The 17,706-nt window shown below is 38.3% G+C and overlaps 1 protein-coding gene across 31 annotated transcripts in view; it reads right to left on the reverse strand.

Annotated features, from left to right (window-relative positions):
* Nucleotides 1-17,706, reverse strand: part of ITSN2 (intersectin 2) — a 124,440-nt gene that overhangs the window by 102,484 nt on the left and 4,250 nt on the right. For 11 of the 31 annotated variants that reach the window (XM_060411906.1, XM_060411895.1, XM_060411926.1 and 8 more), the window contains exon 2: nt 14,256-14,579. The exons of 8 other annotated variants lie outside the window; for them this stretch is intronic. The gene's annotated coding sequence lies outside the window, so the exon portion shown is untranslated. Of the gene's footprint in view, nt 1-4,881; nt 4,975-5,848; nt 6,042-14,255; nt 14,580-17,706 lie in introns of all 31 variants that reach the window. 12 more of the 31 variants (XM_060411908.1, XM_060411898.1, XM_060411904.1 and 9 more) reach the window with 4 other exon arrangements.

Genomic DNA, 17,706 nt, shown 5'->3' on the forward strand with positions numbered 1-17,706 from the left:
AGACACACACAGACAGACACACACACGCATACACACACACAATTATCTAACATGAGGTCATTGTTAAAGTAAGCGGGTTTAATGGTGCCCTCATAGTAAAATCAGAGAAGGCAATGGCCCCCCACTCCAGTCCTCTTGCCCGGAAAATCCCATGGATGGAGGAGCCTGGTGGGCTGCAGTCCACGGGGTCGCTATGAGTCGGACACGACTGAGCGACTTCCCTTCATAGTAAAATACATTGTACCGGTCTGTTGCTAGGCACTATTACAAAGAAAGGAGACGGACTTGCTAAAAGAAGGAAAGAACACAGCCAGTAAAAGAGCAAAGCCTTTCCTACCCAGAGAATATAATCTGAGAGTGATGTGACTTCAAAGAACTCATTCTTGAAACTCAATAGTTTCAAATTGCACACCTTACAGTTCTAGAAATTTCAAGGAGATACAGCAGAGCTGTTGAGGATACCAATTTTAATGAAAGTAGCTCTGTTTTTTGTGTTTTACATATTGAGGTTTCTCTATTTTATCTCATGATTTTTTTTAAAGAATTAAACACATACCGAATCCTCTTTATTTAGAAACAATTACAAAGAGGTCAAAGACATGAAGTAACTTGCCAAGATCTCAATTAAGGAACAAAGTATGTCATGTTATTGATTTTGAACTTCACTACACAAGTTACAGAGAGTTGATATTTAAAACATAGCATATAGGACTTCCCTGGTGGTCCAGGGGTTAAGACTCTGTGATCCCACTGCACGGGACACAGGTTTGATCCCTGGTCAAGGAACTGAGTTCCTGCATGCTGCAGCCTCTCAGATAAACAAACAAAACACAGTATATATCTGACATAGAGACCCAGATTTGGTAGTCCCCAGGGATTGGGAAATTGTTGCCATGTCAATGAAGGACATTATCCAGGGTAAGCATATATAAGAAACAAGAGAAGAACCTGGTCTTTTAAGGGCAGAGAGAAAGAATTCTGACAAATAATACAGAAACTGAACTGCATTTGAATATCTTGAGGCAAGGACATTGTCCCTAGTATAGTCCAGACAGTGAAAATCTGAACTTGTGCAGAGGTAGAAGAGACAGGATTTTCTGATCAGCTAATGTGGATGATGAAAGAAAAGCATCACAGATGAGTTTTTACCTTGAGCAACTGCAGAGTGATAATATTCACCAACAGAAGCTCTGAGAAAACAGGGATCTGGATAATAGATTTGTGAGGTAAGCAACAAAATGTTCCATTTTGAGCATATCTAATCTGACACACCTACGAAGACATTTAGGTGGAAACATATAAGGAACAGTTAAGAATTCTGTTTAAGGCAGAAACTCAGTTTTGGTAGTCCTTAAGGCTTGGGAGTAGCTGTCAACATGTCAGCAAATGACATTACCCATAGAAAGTATGTACAGGAAACAGGAGAAAAACAATCAGAACAGAGGCTGAGAAAAAGGAAAGAAATTGAGATACAGAGATAAGAGTTTCAAGAGGATGATGGTCATACTGACAAATGTCACAGAAGTAAAAACTACGCCATTCGTTTTGGCAATTTCTTGTGAAGACAGTTCCAGGACAGTGACCTGACTGTTAAAGGCAAGCTGAAGCAATACTTTGGAGGTGAAGTGTAGGTAACTCAACAAGTATGTGTTGTTACAAGAAGGGAGAAAAAGGGTAGGAGGAGAGATAAGCTTTAGGAAAGAGGAGAGGTTATAAGTCTTTACTTTTTAGATGGGAGAACAAAACCTCTATAAGAGGAAGAAGGAGTGATTTAATTTTGAAAAGGGAAAAGGAAAGGTTACCTAACAAGTCTGGGTCCAGAGAAAGTGGAAGTTGACAGTTCTAGAGTATAAAGTTAGAATCTGGGACAGAATAAAAAACAGGAAAAGCGGTAAGGATGAATGTACCTAAGTTGGAAGCAGAGGAAAAAGAAGTTGAGAAAAGGAGAAAGTACAGCTTTTCTTTGTAACTTTTTATCTTTCCTTCAGGCCCAGACAATAGTCCAAAGAGTCAGACTGAAAACAGGCTCTTATATCCCAGCCCCCCAGGAGCCCAAACACAAATTTCTCTCCTCTACAGGCCAAAAGAAGAGAGGGTCACATGCAAATCAGTTCCCAAGAATCAACCAGGCACATGCATTTCAGATTGTGTTTAAATTAGTTTATGCCTTATACATAAAAACATGTGTCAAATGAGTGAATATGGGGAAAAAATTTTCTGGGCAGAGGTAACAGCACATGCAAAAGCAGAGAGAAGAGCATGGTCTGGGAAAATAGGCAGCAGCTTATTCACATGATTTAGTGAAGAGCTAACAGCAACGCAAGGAACTGTAACAATAGCTCTAAGAGTAAGTACTGCACCAATTCTTAGCTAATATGCACTATAAAAACAAAGTCCCTGAAAACAAAGTCTTAATACCTAGCTAATACAAGTGTAAATCGGCACCCCCTTTCTGGAAAGGAATTTCGAAATGCATTTATATCCTGCCTTATCACAAAAGCCCCCACAAAAATACAAGACACATTTAAGTAAAAAATAGATTACTAGGGACTTCCCTGGCAATCTAGTGGTTACAACTTTGCCTTCCAATGCAGGGGGTGTGGGTTCAATACCTGGCTGGGGAGCTAAGATCCCACATGCATTGTGGCCAAAAACAAAACATCAAATAGAAATTATACTGTAACAAATTCAATAAAGACTTAAAAAAATTATTTTTAAAAAATCAACTACTAAATGAAGGCATACAGAAAATAAGTGATCACAGTACTTCAAACTTCTGTATATGTTTGACATTTTTCATAATAAAAGTGGAAAAGAAAACTAGCTTTTGACTTTCAAGCATCTGACTTGACCACTGGCTCTCCTCATTCACTGTTGTTCCCTACAATCACCAGGGTAACTGCTATCTACTCTCCACCATTATTCCCATAAGAATTCCTGGTGATGTCAATGTTCTTACAGATCATCCTACCCAGAGACTGGCTTCTAAGTAAGTCTTTGACGTGCTGGCATGCTGCAGCCATGGGGTCGCAAATAGTTGGACACAACTTAGAGACTGAACAACTTAGAGACTAAACATAGCAACTGAACAACAAGAAGTCTTTGACCTCCTGTGTTCCAAAAATTTTATCCTCCATCTCATCTAAGGCAGCAACTTCCAGGTCGCACCCAAGGCCTTGTTATTACTGGTAACTGCCCTCTTCTGTAATCCATTTCATGTCTCCCATGCCCCTTTCACCAGCACCATCTCAACAACTGAATCTCTCCAGTTCCCTAACGCCAACAATTCTTTAACCCTACTTGGACCTACAAACTATTGATCTTATCACCTTTTAACTGTTCCTCAATCTTCCTTATATCCTTATACCCTTCCTCATGTCCTAATATCCCTCCTTACCCAAATTAAATATCACAGCTCACCATTATAAGCAGTTTGCTGTAAACATCCTCAGCTTCCCTCTCTCCCGACATACTACACATCTGGCAAAATACCAGTCTTTTGTAAATCCAACTCTCTTGTTATTCCATGGCTATATAAATGCTGCCTGGTCTCACTTAAATTCCTGACCACTAACTCAAGTGTACACTACATCCTGCCTGACAAGCCCACATTCCCCTACTTCATTTGCTCCCCTACTCTCTTAGAAGACTACTTCACACTCTGCCCTTTCAGTCTCCCAGACTTACATGTTACAAACACTTTTTATCCAACTTGTTGTTATACCAACTTTGTTCTTTTTATCAATCTTTTCCTTTATGACCATTGAGTATGTGTATGCTCTCATGCTAAGAAAGGTCTGTCTCATATCAGAAACTGCCCAAATTTTCTTCTAGTACCTGTACATTTAAAAAATTTTATATATTTCATTTATTCAGAATTTTTTATTTTGGAATGGAATGATAGATATGAGTCTAAATTATTTTCTCCACTTTTCCACCACTCATGATGTCTACCACTTTTTCTGAGACCATTTATGAAATAATTTAGCTTTTACTAATTGGTGTAAAATGCATCTCTCCTCTTATACATTAAGTTTACTCATAGCCTGCATTTATTTCTGTTCAGTGGGTCTTCCTGTGTACTCCTGTCTTAGGGCTCTAACTACCACAGTGTTAGAATATGCAAATCCCTCTCTACTCACTATCCTATTTTTTTCATAATTTTTGAGACTATTCTCAGACATGTATTTTTTGCATCCTTCAGTAGAGTCCTACTCTTGTTTCACTTACTTCTAGGTACTTAATGGTTACAGTAAAAGTGATATACCAACTTTACATATTTTGGTATACAAGAAACATATTCATCTTGGCAAATTTACGTTGCAATGTACACATCTGGTTCATTTGCCTGCTTGGTCCATGGTTGTCTGTCTATGACAAAAACACCAAATTCCCACAGAGGAACATTATAATATACCTAACCAGTACCCTTCAAGACAGAGTCATCAGAAACAAGTAAAGTTTTAGTAACAGTCAGAACTAAGAGTAACAACAATCAAGAGGAGCCCGGGGAGCCATGACAATTGAACGTACTATAGTATATGGGATCCTGGCTCAGAAAAGGGTCATTAGGTGAGAACTAAGGAGAAGTAAGTAAAGCATGGACTTTAGTTAATAACAATGCGCCAACACTGGTTAATCAACTACAATAAATGTACTGTCCTAACATGTTACTAATAATAGGTAGAAGGGTGTATGGGAAACTCTGTACTATCGGCTCGATTTTCCTGTAAATTTTAAATTATCAAAAAAAAGTGTATCAATTTTTTAAAGAAGGCAAATATCACAGAAGTAGAAGGTTTAAGGTAAAGTTTGTGCCTTTAAATTTGACAACATTCATCCAAAACAAAATGCCCACTTGGCCCATTTATAAGAATTTACCTTAAGAAAATTATCCAAAGGAGGAAAACAGAATGCAAAGATGTGCATCATAGTGTCATCAATAGCAGAAAAAATACAAATAAGGTAATTTATCTAACGAAGAAAGGAACAAGAAAATAAGGTTACATTCACTTAGAATAAAATGCATCTATTCACAAATGATAATTTCACGGTAATAGTAGATAGGCAATGTTTATGATATAATGGAAAATTTTTCTTAATATAAAATTCTGAAATAGTATGCAAATATTCAAAATTGTGAATTTATGTACATAAACAGAAGTTCAAACTCCAACACTCACCTGTTTTTCCTGGAGGTTAGTGGATGGGGCTGAAAATTCCAACCTTCTAATTCTCTAAGTCTTTCTGGTTATCTAGCCTTACACTGCGGAGAAGGCAGTGGCACCCCACTCCAGTACTCTTGCCTGGAAAATCCCCTAGATGGAGGAGCCTGGTAGGCTGCAGTCCATGGGGTAGCAAAGAGTCGGATACAACTGAGCGACTTCACTTTCACTTTTCACTTTCATGCACTGGAGAAGGAAATGGCAACCCACTCCAGTGTTCTTGCCTGGAGAATCCCAGGGACAGGGGATCCTGGTGGGCTGCTGTCTATGGGGTCGCACAGAGTCGGACACAACTGAAGCGACTTAGCAGCAGCAGCAGCAGCGGCAGCCTTACGCTGAGGCTATCCATGAGTACCACTCTCAGTCACCTCATTAACATAAGCTCAGGTATGATGGAAAGCAACTTTCCTATCCACTCAGGGAATTTCAAAGGTTTTAGGACCTCTGTGCCAGGAACCAGGGACACAGACCAAATATATTTGTATTATACTATAACCATCCTTTAACCCTATAGCCAATATCACCCAGAACCTCACCCTGTCAATTTTTTTTCCCCTTGACAATTTCTTAGTCTATTATAAACAATATTAAGTAACAAGTCTGTTTTATCAAAAACACTTAACTGAAATTGCCAGTCTCATGTCTCAAATCCAACCATGCTGCATATGATGGTAAAACAGCTACAGAGAAGAAGTATACTTCTCCAGCCACACTGTCCTGCAGAGGCCTTGAGAACCCGATATCCAAGCTGATGCCACAGCACCCGAGCAAGGCCTGCATGGGAAGAGCTTTAACCGGCTACTGGTACTTTCCAATCTCAACCAAAACACAGAACGAGAGTAAAGGAAAAAGAAACTAGAAGTCAATGGGTAGAAAAGCATTCATTTTCTTATTCTATCAAACCATTTTTTAAAAATACCGATTCATTTCAAGTAAAGCATGCAATCAGGGCAGCAAAAATAACACCTTGAATAAAGAGCAATCCAATCATATAAGAAAGTACATATAAAATAATAAATATTACTTTAATAATAAAATATAAAATAGTAATAATAAATGTGCAGTGAGGACTTTCAAGGCAAACTCCAAGTTCTGACAAAGACAAAAAATTATCAGGAAGAATAAAAGAGAGCTATTCTAACATGGAATGAGTCACCCTTTTAAAAGACATGTATCCAGAAAATATCTATCGCTGAGCAGCGACACTTAACCAAAGCAAGGTCTCACTTCCCCCAAATATCCCAAATCTCAAATTTACAAATTCCCTTCATCCATCTGAATTCTTTAATTTTGAGGGCCATGGACTTCTTCTTTTAAAAAGAAATTTGGCAAACCCAGTTTCTCTCTCTGGAAAAAACACAAAGGCACAAAATGTGCTCAACAATTTCAAAGCTTTCAGACTTCCAAAGCCAATTTGGGGAGAGCATGTACTCCATAGTTAAAACCCCTAATTATAACATACATTAATTTCCACTTTAAAAATGTATTAGAGTGGAATATTAGAGTGGTAAAGAAAACTTCCAATTATGTAATCCATTCATTCTCAAACTATTCTAACTATTGCCTACCTATGTGGAACAAGAAAGAGATTCAACCTACCTACATGCTCCTATTTTTCAGTAGAAAAATAACTCTATGATAAAGAAGTTATAGCAATGATATAGTTATACAAATGGTCAACAAAATTAAAACAACATAATTCTGTGACTGCAATCAATTTAAGAATAGCAGAAATGGAACCAAGTCAAACTCAAGACAACCCAATGATACACTGAAACAGTATCCACTGTTGTAGGAGTACATAGTAGGAATTTTTCAATTCAATCTGATGCTGCCAAAGTTTTGTAGAGTTAACAGATTTCTTAGAAAAAAACTGAATTAGGACACTCAGTGAGCTCTAGAAATTGGTTAGTTTTAATACATAAACACTAAATTTCAATAATCCTTAATAACTCAGATTTTAAGTAGCCAACAGAATTGAGGAAATGATTTGCATTTTAGTTCCATTCATTAGAAAAAGGCTTCTGACCTATGTCTTGAAAGACATTGGGAAGCAGGAACAGAATCCAACAGTTTTCAACCACTGTGACTGTGCTCACCAACAGTATAAAATCTGTTGTTTACTCGCCAAGTTGTTTCAGACTCTTTTGTGACCCATGGACTATCAGGCTCCACTGCCCATGGAATTTCCCAGGCAAGAAATACTGGAATGAGTTGTCATTTCCTTCTCCAGGGGATCTGATCTCCTAAACTGGATCCCTCATACCTTGCTGGTGGGAAAGTAAAACAATTTAGCTGCTTCAGAAAACAATTTAGCAGTTCCTCAAAATGTTAAGCAAAGGTTACCATAAAACCCAGCAATCCCACCTTCAGATATGAACCTAAGAGAAATGAAAATATAAACCTATGTTCATATAAAAACTTGTACACAAATGCTCACAACAGCACTGTTCATAATAGTTCAAAAGTGGAAACAACCTAAATGACCATCAACTGATGAATGGATAAACAAAATGTGGTATACCCATACAATGGAATATTTGACCATAAAAAGAAATGAATTACTGATACATGGTACAATATGGGTGCACTTTAAAAACAAACATTACAGTAAGTAAAAGAAGTCAGTAACAAAAAGACCACGTATTCTATGTCTCATTTATATGAAATGTCCAGAAGAGGCAAATTCATAGAGGCAAATTCACGGGTTAGTGGTTACCTGATGCTGGGAGGGATTGGGGACAGGAGGAGAAGGGGACGACAGAGGATGAGATGGCTAGATGGCATTACTGACTCGATGCACATGAGTTTGGGTGACCTACGTGAGTTGGTGATGGACAGGGAGGCCTGGCGTGCTGCGATTCATGGGGTTGCAAAGAGTTGGACACGACTGAGCAACTGAACTGAACTGAGAGCTGGGAAATGGAGAAGGCAATGGCAACCCACTCCAGTGCTCTTGCCTGGAAAATCCCATGGATGGAGGAGCCTGGTAAGCTGCAGTCCATGGGGTCGCTAAGAGTTGGACACAACTGAGCGACATCACTTTCACTTTTCACTTTCCTGCATTGGAGAAGGAAATGGCACCCACTCCAGTGTTCTTGCCTAGAGAATCCCAGGGACTGGGGAGCCTGGTGGGCTGCCATCTATGGCGTCGCACAGAGTCAGACATGACTGAAGCAACTTAGCAGCAGCAACAGCAGCAGAGCTGGGAAATTGAGAGGATGCTAATGGGTATAGAGGTTTCTTTGGGATGAAGAAAATAACCTAAAATTAGTGATGATGCTTGTGCAATTCTGTGATTGTAATAAAAATAACAGAACTGTAAACTTTAGAAGGGTGAATTTTATAGTATATGAATTATATCTTGATAAAACTGATATTTTCAAAAAATATCTAGTTTTCTCCACATGGCATATGAGGTATTTTAGGGTTTATCCTCTGCCTACATTTCCACTGTTAGAATACCTTTCCCCTCCACCTCTGTGCCATCTTATTCCTATTACCCCTCTCTCTGAATCTGTGACACTTCTCAGCGATACTTCCACTTAAAAACCTTCTTTTGCCACATCCTTATTTTATCTTGTATATATCTCCAATAAACTACATACAACCAAATACTGTAACCTTTGTTTTCATGCCTGCCTATCTCTATCAGACTGGGAGTTCCTGTGAATGTCTCATCTTCAGATACATAGTGCTCAGCCACAAGGTAGGTACTAAAATATCCTTTAATATGGAAGCTTTGACACGGAGAGATTAGCATCCTTTCAACTGCACTGAGGAGAAGCAAGCCGACAATCTGGAAGTTGAACTTTGAAAGCAGATCAACCAATTCGAGTTCTGATCCCAGTGTAGCTGCTGTTATTCAGGAGACTGGCACAGGACACAGCTTCAGTTTTCCTAACTTATAAACATGGCTGATGGCACCTAAACGCCAGGCTCTTTTAAGGCTCAGGTACCATGTCTGTAAAACATGTTGCACAAAGATGGTGCTCATAAATGATGGCTATCACTACTATTACTTCATCTTCATTTTCAACCATTAAGAATTGGCTTAATTTCACTGAATTGGTATGACAAACCACAGTTGTGCCAATTACTAATAAAAAGGATATGTTTTTCTTACAAATATTGATTACATTTGAGTAAAAGGTGATTATTATTTCTACCAAGAGGCTTAGGGCCCCAAATACACAAAGCATGTTGAGACTCAAAAGCTTCAAAAAGAGAACTGCTCTACACATATTTAGTTCTCAGTCTAGTTCTGCCATTTAACATCTTCAGTTTAAGATGTCTGAATATAAGCTGTAAACTTGGACTTCTATAAATGTTAAGTTTAGCCCACAAAGAGTCAACCAATAGACAGGGCAAAGAAAGAACAGAAATGGTAAACTAATAACTGAAGTAGCTAGTGCTCCGATTATATTGGAGATCTAAATTAAACCAATTTTACAAGAATTAGTCAACAAGTCTGAACAAGACAATTCACCCACATAAAAGGGGAAAAAACACCTAAGAATAGCTTGTGACTCAGCCTGCACTGCTGTAAGGGGTGGGCTGGTGGGAGCTGGCTAGTTGGTCTATCCTCTTCCATCTCATATTAGGACTAAATATTAAAGCAAAACTATTTACTTGACTTGATTAAGAAGTATAGAAGGAGGGGACTTTCCTGGTGGTCCAGTGGTTGAAGATCTACCTTCCAGTACAGGAGACATGAGTTCAATCCCTGGTCGGGGAGGCGAGACCCCACATGCTATGGGGCAACCAAGCCTGTGGGCCACAGCTAAGATCCCACACAGTCAAAAAAATAAGTAAATATTCTAAAAAAATAGTATAGAGGGAAAAAATTCAGGTAGATGCTTTACCTTCAAGTAAAATATCACCTCCCTAAAACAAAGATAACTAAGTCCGAAAGCTATTATTTATGCAAAAGAAACAGTAAAGATTTATCCATACAAATATTTTTAGACTTCTGCTCAAAACAGAAAGATATACAATTGGAGAAAAAGTAAAACAAATATAATAGTCATTTTTAATGTATATAGAACTACTTAGATAATGAAAACACTAAGACTTTAAACAGACAATTTCCAAAGAGGAAATAAAATTGGCTAATAGATGTTAACATTACTAATCAATTGAGAAAATGCAAATTTTTATTTTGTTTCTCCTTATAGACTTACTTAAAAAAAAAAAAAAAAAACAGACCCTAGGGCTAGCAAAGGTGAGAAGAGGAGGGTTACAGACATACTCATGGGGGTACAAACTGTCAGAGCTCTTGAGAAGGTAGTATGAAAATATACAGCAAGAATCCTAATAAAGTTTTTATCCTGTAAGTCAATGATTTCATTTCTGGAAATCTGTCATAAGGAAACAATAATAAATGTGGGAAGTGCTTTACTTACAGTGACATTTACTGCAGCTATTATTAGTTACTACAGAAAAATTGGAAACGATATGAGTATCCACTAAGGGGAGAACACACTGAGCCAAGTATTATGCTGCCATTTCAATCACATTCATAGTGATAAGTGAGTTATATATCTAGATAGATCTATATCTATCTAGATATATATAGGTAGGTAGATTGATCTATCTAAATATACAGATATATCTATATCTAGATAGATACCTCAATAACCTTTTTAAAAAATTTCAGCAAGATTATGTAATAATCTGGAAACTGGTTATGCTTTTATAATTTATCAGTTCAGTCGCTTAGTCATGTCTGACTCTTTGCAACCCCATGGACTGCAGCACGCCAGGCTTCCCTATCACCAACTCCCAGAGCTTGCTTAAACTCATGTTCATTGAGTCAGCGATGCCATCCAACCATCTCATCCTCCGTCGTTCCATTCTCCTCCCGCCTTCAATCTTTCCCAGCATCAGGATCTTTTCCAATGAGTCAGTTCTTTGCATGAGGTGGCCAAAGTATTGGAGCTTCAGCTTCAGCATCAGTCATTCCAATGAATATTCAGGACTGATTTCCTTTAGGATGGACTGGTTGGATCTCCTTGCAGTCCAAGGGACTCTCAAAGTCTTCTCCAACACCACAGTTCAAAAGCATCAATTCTTTGGTACTCAGCTTTTGGTCCAACTCTTACATCCATACATGACTACTGGAAAACCATAGCCTTGACTAGATGGACCTTTGCTGGCAATGTCTCTGCTTTTTAATATGCTGTCTACGTTTGTTATAGCTTTTCTTCCAAGGAGCAAATGTCTTTTAATTTCATGGCTGCAGTCACCATCTGCAGTGATTTTGGAGACCAAGAAAAAAAAAAGCCTCTGTTTCCATTGTTTCCCCATCTGTCATGAAGTGATGGGACTGGACACCATGATCTTCGTTTTTTGAATGCTGAGTTTTAAGCCAGTTTTTTCACTCTCCTCTTTCACTTTCATCAAGAGGCTCTTCAGTTCCTCTTCACTTTGTGTCATAAGGGTAGTGTCATCTGTATATCTGAGGTTATTGATATTTCTCCCAGCAATTTTGATTCCAGTTTGTACTTCATCCAGCCCAGCATCACACATGATGTACTCTGCATATAACATTTGCCAACATCTGTTGGAATTTATAATTTATAACATACTATAAATGTGTATTTATCATTATTTAAAAGAGCAGCTAACAATCACTGAATACTTACCAAACACCAAGCCTGATACTCAGGTCTTTACTTGCCACTGTCACTGCAGTGTCATCGATACCATCATCATCAGGGCCATCCTAGAAGTCTGAGGCCCAGGGCCACTCACCCACTGTGAGGTTAGGCCAAAATAAAAGCCATATTTTAAAGGAGTTCTCAGTGTAAACATTTTCACAGGCCCCTTGAGAATGTTAAAAAAAAAAATCTGAAGTTGAATTTTAATTATTTCAGAAAAGAAAGGTACAGTACCCTGACCCACCTCCTCTCTCCAAGCACAGCCCAGAGGAGCACCCCTCAATGATCTAACCAAAGGACAGCCTTGATTATTACTGTTACATTTATTGAAAAGTCATTATGAGATGGTCACACTGGACACATATTATTTCTTCATCCTCATAAAAACTCTAGGGATAGATATTTTATGAAACTGCCACTTTTTAAAGAAAAGACAACTGAGGCTTAGTGAGACAGTTGCACTCACAAAGCTAATAAAAGGCTAAGCTGTAACTAAAACCCCAGTCAGACAGCACAAGCCATGTTCCTAACTACAGTGCTATATTGTAAAACATGTACAAAAATACGTATGTAAAAACAAAGAGCAAAAACAGGGTGGCGGGAGACAATAAAATGTGGCTGTAATTGGTTGCTGGAATAACTTTTCTCTTACTTTTCTTTTTCTCTATTTTACAAAGTTTCTTCAATCAGCATGAATTATTTTCATAATGAAAAAAGTTTTAGTTACATGATGAGATATAAAGAGGAGGATTTGAAAAAATATCAAATTAAATGACAAATAAATTATATTGTCAATCTGTAAAGTGCTCACTTGTTCAAGACCAGCAGTCAGTATACCTCAAGACTAGAGCCAGAGAAGAATGTCTTAGTCTTGTATCTAAGCTAGAAGAACAGAAACGTACTGCAGGCCAGAGAGAAAGGACACTGGGGTCTCGTGCCACGTGCTGACAACCAGGGAAGGGTGTGCAGGAACCCAAGTCTTCACAGACAGGCTGCAGGGTTTCCTCTCCCCCCAAGCCCAAGGCTTCCACTTTCAGCAAAGGCTGCCAGCAGGCCTTCCCCACCAAGCCACAAAACTTCCCTGGGCATTTCAAGATCTTATCAAGATTATACCAGGACCTGCCAACTTCCCCCGCTCCTGTCACACTGAAAAAATGAGGAAGTCAGAAAAGAAACTGAGCTCTGTTTTATAACAGAAGAGATCCAGAAGAAAGACTGAAATATTCTCAACACTAGACCAGGTATGCTGGGTGTAGGAGGGATTTATTACATCAGGCTTTCCCAGAGGCAAAGCTGATAAACCTCAAAATCACTGTAAATCACTTGTTGTTCCCAGAACGGGAAATTCCCATGTGTGTTTGCACTCAGTCTTTAGGCCCCCCTCTTTCTGCCTCCTTCCCCGCTGGCCTTTAAAGTTGAGTTCCAGTGTTAACTTCCTTAGTGTAAGTTTCTCTATTTTACATACTGGGAAAGTTGATTTCTTTCTTATATCACCAACATTATCATGAGCACCTTCAATTCAAATCAACAAATATTTACAGAGTATTCAGATGTACAGCATCTGTATAAAATGTATAACAGCAGGGAATACACAAGAGGAATAAGACCATGTAAGTGCAACAGGTATTAAAAAAAAGACAGAAGATGGGCACCTAACTTTGCCTTAGGGAACTAGAAAGTTGTTAGATGAGTTATCCCAGAGAAAACAACCTCTAAACTAAGTAATGAAAAACTGAACAAAAGGTATCACCCATTAGGCTAGGAAAAGAGATTCTAAGGAACTGAGAACAGAAATGGGCAAGGACACAGAAGAAAGAACTGTTTGAGAATTTAAAACATACTGTCAGAGTACTTTGTAAATGGAGCTAATAACTGCACCTACCTCATAGAGATATTATAAAAGTTAAATGAGTTCATTAATATAATCAATTAGTATAGCAGGAGATGCAAGAGACACAGATTCAATCTCTGGGTTGGCAAGATCCTCTGGAATAGGAAATGGCAATCTGCTCCAGTATTCTTGCCATGGAAATTCCGTGGACAGAGGAGTCTGGTGGTCTGCAGTCCATGGGGTCACAAAGAGTTGGACACAACTGAGTGACTAAGCATGCGTGTGTGCGCGCGTGCGCACACACACACACACGGTGATTACTATATAAACCCTAGCTATTTATCATTACGATTGATAAGAATTCATTTACAAAACTAAAATACAAACTTGGGAAAAAAAATTTATATCTATAAGCAAAGAGTTACTATTCTTAATATTTAAAGAAATCTTAGAAATAACCAAGAGATGAACATGCCAATGAAGTGAGAAAAGGACAGAGACAAATATTTCTCCAAGAAAAAAACTTTTAAGTATTACCTTAATATTAGGGCTTCCCTGATAGCTCAGTTGGTAAATAATCTGCCTGCAACACAGGAGACCCCGGTTCGATTCCTGGATCAGAAGATCCACTGGAGAAGGGATAGACTACCCACTCCAGTGTTCTTGGGCTTCCCTTGTGGCTCAGCTGGTAAAGAATCCACCTGCAATGCGGGAGACCTGGGTTCAATCCCTGGGTTGGGAGGATCTCCAGGAGAAGGGAAAGGCTACCAACTTCAGTATTCTGGCCTGGAGAATTCCATGGACTGTATAGCCATGAGGCTGCAAAGAGTTGGACACGACTGGCCGACTTCCACTTCACTCCTAATATTCAGAGAAAGAAAAATTAAAACAAGGGTCTTTATCAAATTATTAGATTTAAAAAGAAGTGTTCCTAAGGATGTGGGGAATCTGGTTTCATCTGGTTAAGAGAACACTTTGGTACTGACAAGTTTTTCTGGAAGACAACTTGGCAATACATTTACATGGGCCTTAGAAAGCATCCACACCTTTTGATCCAATATTACTGCAACTACTAGAAGTTTATTCTAAGGAAATCATCATAGATATAAAGACAGATATGGTTACAAGGATGTTAGCTGTGGCACAACTTAAAATAACAACAAAAACAACTATAAACTACATTAATGTTGAGAAACTACATGAGATAGTGATACGAGCACAGGCTATGGAGTCAGAATAAGTTCATAATCTATGGCTGCCACTTACTGGCTGCGGGATCTTGGGAAAAGTACTAAATTTGTCCTTGCTCAATTTTCTCAGCTATAAAATAAATAATGATAGAACAGCTCTTAAAGAGAGACTAAAGACTAAATGAGCAAAAGTACGTAAAGCGTCTCAAAAGTAACCAGGATACAGTAATATCAATAGACGTTAGACATTATTAACATCCAGTAGAAGCAAGACAATATTATTTAGCCAATAAAAATTTTATTGTAGATAAATATAAAGTAGAACCATGGTTTTGATAAATGCTACTAAACTAAAAAGCAGATAACAAAAGCAGAATATATAATTCCATTTTTCCCAAAGAAAAATTTCTAGATGAGATCTACCAAAATATTAACACTCAACATTTCTCCGGATAATATGATTATTAAGGACTACAATTTTCTTCCTTCAATTTCCCTGCAGCTTTCCAGTTTTACACAAGGAACCTTATGTTACTCATCATAACAAAAATAGCATAAACAAAAAGTCTATAGAATTTAAAAACAAACACAACATAGCACTTTTAGGAAAAATCAAATTAAGGTATCTATTCTATGCTATTTGATAAATAGTTCATCTGCTCTAGGTTCATGTTGTACCTGAGGTTTTTCGTTTTCTGGCTTAAGTTACTAGAAAATAGAAATAGAAAATAGAAATATTAAGAGATCTACTGGGTCCAAACATTTCTGTTAAACACAATGATCTGAAATACTATTAAATTAACTCATAAAATGTGTACAATAATCCTCCCAGTTTTGAATTCTTTAATAATTTTGAATGAGGCAAAGTCTTACTTCTCTCCATTTACCCCCACCCAACTGCCCACACATTCCCTAGCCCCATTTCCTATCTTACTTTTCTCCATAGCACTCAGCAAATTCTAACTCCTAGACATTTTTGTCTCTACTCCCCATTCCTGAATACAAGTAGCCCAGGGCAGGGTTTTTGTGTGTTTTGTTTACTGTTTATACTCTCAGTGGTTGGATCAGTTCCTGACATAAAGACACTCATTATTTGCTAGAAGAACGAATGAATTCAGTATCAAGAATTATGAGTGACTTCTGTTAGGTTTTACTTTTTAAAGAAGAAAGAGGCTGAGAATAAAAGTTAAAGCAGAGGGCAGAAAAAGAGGGAAGAGGAGCTTTTTTTCCCCCATTGAAACCCCTAGAAAGATAAAGTTGGGGTAAAGTCAACCTAACAAGGAAAGCAATAGTAAACATGGATATAAGAGGGAGCTATAAAGTGTCCTTTTTCAAGATGGGATGACCACCAGGTTATAAAGACTATAAAACCCAGGACCCGGAAAGGAGTGGTCAGAAAGCTTTGAGTTATCTATATCTATCTCAAACCTAAATGGCATGGCTCTTTGCATCTCAATAATCCAAGTAACTCAGCTTTCAGATAACAGTGGAACCCTAGATCCTGGATGTAGGAACTAGGATGCTGGAAGGAGGAAAAAACTTCAGTCAGATTCATGGAAGGAAGAGACTTCTCTGGCAGTCCAGTGGTTAGGACTCAACACTTCCATCATGAGTTCAATCCCTGGTCAGGGAACTAAGATCCCACATGCTGCACAGCCAAAAAAAAAAAGAAAAAAACATATATATATATATATATACACACACACACACACACACACACATATATATATATATGGAATGAAGACCAGACACCAGAAGAAAGGAGAAGTGGGGAGGGAAAGTCTTCTAATACAGGTTGTCTAAGCATTTCACTGGAGCTTTAGCAGAGGTATAGCCTAAAACGCTTCTAGTGAGGAGAGGAGAATAAAGAGAAATTAAATCTCAAGTCTTCCTTACCATTCAGGTTTTCAGGGCTTACCATAAAGTTAGAGAATGAATGCTCTGCAAGCATTCCTAGTCTGCTTCATTCTCAGCAAACTTCATTAATCTCTAAGCTCTCACTTATATTCACCAAAAAGTATTTCATACTCATTAAAAGGGCTTCCCACGTGACACTAGTGGTAAAGAACCCGCCTGCCAATGCAGAAGACGTAAAGGACACAGGTTCAACCCCTTGGTCAGGAAGAGCCCCTGGAGGAGGGCATGGCAACCCACTCCAGTATTCTTGCCTGGAGAATTCCATGGGCAGAGGAGCCTGGTAGGCTATAGTCCATACATAGCATTGCAAAGGCACAGTCCATAGGGTCACAAAGGGTCAGACACAACTGAGGCAACTTAGCACACACTCACTAAAAGTAAAGTCCTCAAATGTTGTATAAATTGTGAAATTTATTAATTTGACCTACTTAATTCTCATATATAAGCAATCACTCTTAAGTGTGAAGGAGGAGTGGCAAGGTGGTGAAGAAAGTGTCCAAATACCTATTTTTAAGCAAAAATGAAATGATACAGCAAGTTATCAGTGTCCTCCAAACTGTCCAAGCAAACCCTACTGGGTCCTTATCTATGTGGGCTCTGCAGTTTGGCACTGTTCTTGGTCATTCTTTCCCATTATCAACCTCATAGTAGCCAAATACTCCTCACACTGAAAAGCAGAAGTTATTTAAGCATGTGGATTCAAAGACTTCGAAGTAATAAACCAAAACAGTAGCTTCTTTTCCAGATATAGAACATTTGCTTCTTTTAGGCTATGCCTCCCACCCTCCCCCAAATTAAGGGGGCTAAAAATGCAAATTCTTTGTTGGGAGAAAGGATTGTGGCTAAATTCTCCTCTATTTTCCAGCCTTCTTTTATGGATT

Source organism: Ovis aries, chromosome 3 (genome assembly GCF_016772045.2).
Source record: "Ovis aries strain OAR_USU_Benz2616 breed Rambouillet chromosome 3, ARS-UI_Ramb_v3.0, whole genome shotgun sequence".
Taxonomy (NCBI): Eukaryota; Metazoa; Chordata; class Mammalia; order Artiodactyla; family Bovidae; genus Ovis; species Ovis aries.